The sequence below is a fragment of the Benincasa hispida genome, chromosome 9, assembly GCF_027475165.1.
Source record: "Benincasa hispida cultivar pf3 chromosome 9, pf3_genome.v1.1, whole genome shotgun sequence".
Lineage (NCBI taxonomy): Eukaryota > Viridiplantae > Streptophyta > Magnoliopsida > Cucurbitales > Cucurbitaceae > Benincasa > Benincasa hispida.
In genome coordinates this window covers 21,766,525-21,773,452 of record NC_143486.1, presented here as the reverse complement: position 1 = coordinate 21,773,452, position 6,928 = coordinate 21,766,525, and the positions used below count along the sequence as shown (strand labels likewise).

The window sequence follows — 6,928 nt, the reverse complement described above, 5'->3', positions numbered from 1 at the left end:
TTTTTAAAAAAATACTATTTATTAGCATTTTCGCTCTAAATTTTGAAAATATATTCATGCATTATATTATTTTCCATGAAAATTATTATTATTATTTAGCCAATTTCGATAAAAATTAATTTAGAGGGACCAAAATTAAGATTTATTAAAAGTGAAGGGACTAAAATTAGATATTTAAAGGTATAGAGACTAAATTGAATAAAACTAAAAGTACAATGACCAAAATTATAATGTAGTTTAGTATTTATTTGCAAATTTCTATTTTGGGATTTAAGATTAAAAAAATAAGAAATAAAAAATAAATTGTTGCGCATCCGGGGAATCGAACCCCGGTCAGTACCGTGGGAGGGTACTATGATACCACTACACTAGATGCGCTAATTGGACATTTAAACATTGTAAATGCAATATTTATTGACAGCATACACCGACATCAACTAATTTGATATATAATTTTGACATATTTTCTAGAAAAAATTGTCTTTTTGGTTCTGAGTCTTAAAAATAATTTTTATGATTATTTAGTGTTGGCATATGACTCCAAAAATTTGTTCATATAGACATCAACTCATCTATATGTTGATGTCAAAATTTTCTTAAATTATGTCTTTGTAGTCCCTAAGTTTTTAGGAATATTTATTTAGTATTTAATGTTGGCATGGTAATTAAAAAACTTTAATAAAATAAAATAATTTATTTTTCTTTTTCTCTTCTTTATTCTCTCTCTTTAATTGCAAGGGCTGCCAATCTCATCTATTGATTCAATTGCCACTACAATATTAAAAATATAAAATTATGCTACTAATGTTTTGTAGCCAAAAAAGATAATGTCAAGGACCTTTTAGACCTATTTCTTAAAACCAATGAACTAAAAGTGTACATTTTAAAACTACAAGGATGGTACTAAACGAAACCATGCCTAAAAATTTAGGGAAAAAAATTCATTCCAGAGATCAAATGAATCTTGGACCTATTGGATATTTATATTGAAACAAATTCAATCTTTTGTGAATATTGGAAACATAATAATGGATTTAGTTGTATAGATTAAATTCTTTGTTAGAAACTTCAAATTAGATTAAAAACCATCAAATTAAGATGATGTTACATGTACAAATTTAACATGTATGAAAATTAAATTTTTAGTTTCTTCCATTTGAATGAGTTATGGTTGATTTCGGTCAAGTAACAACTCAATTGAGTTAAATTTGACAAATATTTCAATTTTTATATTTATTTGATTCAAGGGAGAAAGAGAAAGGAAACTATACCCGACTAGGGATAGACGTAAACTCGTCAGCTACGGGGGGTAAGAATAATCGTCCAGGTCTCTTATTATGAAACAAAAAAGATGCCCTGCCATAGCTGGCGGGTTGGTCCCTCTGTTGTCGCTGGGGAGCTCTTGGTGAGGAGACCTTAGGATAAGTTGCTAAAATAAAGGGGAGGGGAGGATCGACTTGTTTAATAGAATTCTCAAAGACCCCTACCTCCTTTATCATCGAGTGATCATTTAGGGGCCTTAGCTAGTGATCCGAGTTGTTTCCCTCTCGACAATGAAGTTTATCCCCCATCGTCTCACTGGCCTATTGGGATTGATGTTCGAAATCTCTTGTATTCTTGTAGTTTATAAACATTGTATAAAAAAATTGTTATTAATAAAATAATTATTATTTTATGAGTATACATTCAATCCAAAAAACTAAGATCTTAGGTTATTTTATGTAATTTAAACATGTATATAGAGACATATGGATGGATCATGTTCAAATGATAACCTAAACGGTCTGTAGTAAATGGATAAGGCTGGAAACCTTATCATGGTGACTACGACCTGCTTTGTAGATGTTACAAGTGTTGTAAAGTGCTACAAATGATCTGATCGTGATCATTCATGTGGAGATATGTGAGTGGGGGTATCTTGTACAAAGAGTTTGTATAAGACCAGACCACGAAATGATTAGTCTCATTATATAACACCGTCAATAATAGAGACTTACATTTCACCAGTATGACCATAGGTGACATGACCTGAATCCTGCATGAGTTGTGAACTCCTGCCTATGAAGGCGGTCATTTGATTTGTGTGGGTGAGAGTGGCCAGATTACCAACTCAATATGCCTATCATTTTGGGGATTCGTCTGATTAGGGAGCTAGGAACACAATTACACAATACATAATTCACTCCTTCCTCGATGTCAGGGTAAGTAGATTAAATTGCTCTCTTAAGGGTTGATTCTAGGGCTTGAACAATGTGGCCACACCCTCTCTTGGCCCGAGAGGTGTTGGGGTTGATGCCCTAAATCTCATAGAGTCATATAGTTTGTAAATGTATTGAATAAACTCATTGTCTATTTAATAAAATATATGATATTTTATTCATATTTTTGTTGCATTAACCACAAACCAATAAACTAACATCTAAGGTTATCTTGTAATTAAATATGTATACAGAGACATACAGGTAAATCATGTTTAAGTGATAATCTAAATGGTCTATAGTAGATGGATAAGGTTGGGTACCTTATTCTGGTGACACTACGAGTATGGCCCGCTTTGTAGGTGTTACAATTGTTGTAAAGTGTTACAAATGATCTGATCCTAATCATTCATGTATAGACATGTGAGCGGGGATATTTTATACAAAGGAGTTTGTATAAGACCGAACCATAAAATGTTTAGTCTTATTATATAACACCGTTCATAATAGAGACTTAACATTTCATCAGGATGACCATAGATAACATGACCTGAATCCTGAGTGAGTTGTGAACTCCTGCCTATGAGGCTAGTCCTTTGATTTGTATGGGTGAGAGTGGCCAAATCGTCGACTCAACAAGCCTACCATTTTGGGGATTCGTCTGATTGGGGAGCTGGGAACACAGCTACACAAGAAGGAATTCACTCCTTCCCCGAGGTCGGGGTAAGTAGATAAATTGCTCCTTTAAAGGCTGATTCCAGGGCTTGAACAATGTGGCGCCACACCCTCTCCTACCTTGAGAGGGGTTTAGTCATAGTTGGACTACGATATATTGTTCATTAGAAGGATCAATGGTACTTAAGGAGTTAGATGTAACTACAGGGGCAAAACAGTAATTTTGACCTAGTTGTACTTACGAGCAATTTGTGAAGGGTCATCGTAATGTTGATTAGTTATATCCAATGGATACAGAAGTACATCTGTAGTGCGAAGAGTGCAATTGTCGATCTTAAGTCGAGTGCCCGACAGTGAATGGATGGTGAATAATTTAATTAAAGAGTTTGATTAATTATTCATGTACTATTTGAGCTTCAAGCTACAGGTCCATGAGATCTTCTTGATGGCTCAATAGAATTAAATGAGAATCAGTTTCTGGATTAATTTGAATTATTCAAATTAATAGAGGGATTTAATTATATATGATATAGTTAAGTTATTTTAATTATATGTTGTATAATTATTATAATGTAATTGATATGTTATAGATTAAGTGAGAGGAAATAAATATTTGAATAAGATTGAAATATCATTATTATGAATTGGATTCATAATTGTTAAGTTTAAAATGTGATTTATATTAAATGTCATATAAGAGAGAAAATATATTATAGGTTATATTTTATGTGATACAATATTAAATCTATAAGTTATATGTTATATTTGATATAACATAATATATATATATATATATAATAAGTTAGTTATCATATTTATATTTATATATATTAAATATCATTTTTATTTTCTTTTAAATAAAAATGAGAGAGAGAGTTACAACTCTCTCCCCTCTTCTATTTTTCTACCCACATGGTATTTTAGTCTTTTGAAAGACAGGAGGGAGTCTTCTTCTTCAACAATTTATTCTTCGATTTTGACAGTGAGAGAAAGACAGAAGAGTTATGTAAGTTTGGAATTGTTGGTGAACAATCTCAACTCCTCCTCATCTCTACTCAAAATATCCCTCATTCCAAAATAGTCAGAGCCCACCACTCTTGGGTTCTCTACTTGAGAATACCGAGGAAGTCTTTGTGGTAGTGTTCGTGCTCTTTATCGAGGTTTTCTTGAAGGAAGTCTTCAAGACGTTCGTGTACTGTTCGTGGGATTCTTGAAGAAAAGTCTTTAAAGGTAAAGTTTCTAAAACCTTTTTATATAGCATGTTGTAATTTATGTAAATGCATATCTTGTTCATGATTTATTGTAAAATTTATATTCAATGAAAAATGAGATTTAGGATGATCTTTTTTTCCCTCACGGTTCCTTTCAATTTGGGATCCTTCAAGAGGGACTTAGTCATAGTTAGACTATGACTTATTATTCATTAGAGGGATTAGTGGTACTTAAGGAGTTAGATGTAATTACAGGAAAAAAACGGTAATTTTGTCCCAACTGTACTTATGAGCAATTTGTGAAGGGTCATCACACTATTGACTAGTTATATCCAATGGACATAGAAATATATTTGAGTGCAAAGAGTGTAGTCGTCGGTCTTTAGTGGAGTGACCGACGGTTATGGATGTTGGGTAATTTAATTAAAGAGTTTAATTAATTATCCAAATATCATTTGAGCTTTAATCTACAAGTCCATAAAGTTCTCTCTGTAGCTCAACAGAGATTATTGAGAATTACTTTTTGATTAATTTGAATTGTTCAAATTAATTGAGGGAATTAATTATATGTGATATAATCAATTAAATTAATTATATGTGATATAATTAATATAATGTATTTGATACATTATAATATAAAATGGTAGAGAGGAAATTAAATATTTGAATATGATTCAAATATTAATTATATGGATGAGATTCATCTAATTGAATTTAGTATGAATGTGATTTATATTATAAAATCATAAGTAATTCAGAGAATTAAAACTATAGGTTATATTGTATTTGATACAATATAAAAACTATATGTTATATGTTATATTTGATATAACATATAGTGTATATATATATATAGTAAGTTAGTTAGTTATTATATATATATATATAATTAAATTATTTTTTAATTTTAATTTAATTACTCCCTCCCCTTAGTTTTCTCAATTCAATCGTGCAGAGGGATGTGGTTGGTTGAAGTTTTCATTTTTTATCTTCCTTAGTTTTTTACAGAGAGCTCTCTATACTTTCTCCTCTTTTCCTCTTCTCCCTCTCTTGAATTCAATCAAAGCCCACAATTCTTGCTTGAATTCTCATTCCTAAGAGGATACAGAAGGTTCTCAAGTGATGGTACCCATTTGGGTTTTTCATTTTTGGAGATTGAAGTGTACGTGTTCATGGATCAAGGAAATTCGAGAAGAAGTTGTTCTTCAAGGGTAAGTCCAATTTCTTCCTTTCTTCCTATTAGAAAAAAACATGTTGTAATTTTAATTTGTTAATGCATAATTTTATCTTTTTGTTCTAATTTAAAATTTTGTGAAAACAAAAAATTGGAACTGATCCTCACGTTTCCACACAGGAACCTTCATTGGTTCCCTTCTTGGCCGACCTTGACCCCTATTATTTTGAGATCATATCTAGTATTCAGAGTTTGCCTTAATTTTGTACCATTCTCGTAGCCCACACCGAAACAGTGTTTTAACCCTAAATGTCCAGTCAATTACTGCACCTCAACGAATTTCAGGGAGAACCAACTAGCTCCGGGATTGAGTGACATTTCACCCCTAACCACAACTCATCCATTGATTCTTTAACATCAACCGGTTCAGACCTCCACTTAGTTTCACCCAAGCTTCGTCCTGGTCATGGATAGATCACCCAGGTTCGGGTCCATAAGCAGTGACAATTGTCCCATAAAGACTTACTTTCACTACAGCTCCGGTGGTTCCCTTAACTAAGCCACTGCATATGAGTCACCAACTAATTCTTCAATAGGCACGCGGTCAGAGTTCTGGTCTCCTCCCACTGCTCGGAAGCTTACGGTTTCATTTTCTATTTCAATCCCCGATGGGGGTTCTTTTCACCATTCCCTTACGGTACTACTTCACTATCGGTCACCTAGGAGTATTTAGCCTTGCAAGGTGGTCCTTTCTGATTCACACGGGATTTCACATGCCCAAAGACCTTTATTAAAAAAGGTAGAGAGAAATCCAAAAAAGGTTGGTGCTAACTCTGCATCGATTCTACCCACCGCAAGAAGACAGGGTTAGCCTTTCTTTGACTGTCTAATCTCAAGCAAAAGAACTGACATTTTTTTTAACCATTCTTGTCTTTTCGTAAATAGTATTGAAAGAGTCGATTAAGGGAAATTGGATTGACATCGAAATGTTCCACTATTCGAGAGGGCTCTTAATAGTAGTGCAAAAGTGAAACCTTTTGAGATGGGGGCTACTATGAGAGGAAATTCAAGCTCACCATCCGTCCGCATAGTGTCGACCCCAAATGAGACAAGGATCCTTGACTAAATCTCGAACACGCCCGTCTCATAAAGACGTCTACTGTGCTGGCCTTATCTTTTGTCACTAGCTTCCGCCGCATGAATAAAGGAAGATGGTTCCACGCAGTGCAAGACATCTATTCCTGCACAAGGAAGATGGTTCCTTACAAGAAGAGCATTAATCCCCTCCCTTTCCAGACATCTGATAGGCAGCTCAACACATGGGCTGATGAGTCCAACAAGTGGAGTACACCTCTATTCAGTTAGAATGAGTGATCTGCCATGATAGATTACCTATTCACTATACTTATCCAAGATCGAGGTCGAAATCTACTGCATGCGCCTTGAATAATCCTTCCGATCAAGTGAGAAGTGGACTAGCTATAGCTGTCCCTGCCTTATCGAAGCAGTCATTCAATCAGTCAGAATTTCTCTTGATGATGAATAATTTTGTATTTTGGAGAGTTACTAATGGCCCATTCAATAACGTTCCCATTTCTCATTTCTCATATCTTGTTTCTTGTTTCTTATTTTTCGTTTCTTGTTTTTTAAGAACTAGAAATAGGAACGTT

General features: G+C 33.6%; 1 non-coding gene across 1 annotated transcript; it reads right to left on the bottom strand.

Moving 5' to 3' along the window:
* Positions 1–307: 307 nt before the first annotated feature.
* TRNAG-CCC (transfer RNA glycine (anticodon CCC)) lies at positions 308–378 on the bottom strand. The gene has a single exon. It is a non-coding gene; the product is annotated as a tRNA-Gly (tRNA).
* Positions 379–6,928: the final 6,550 nt, after the last annotated feature.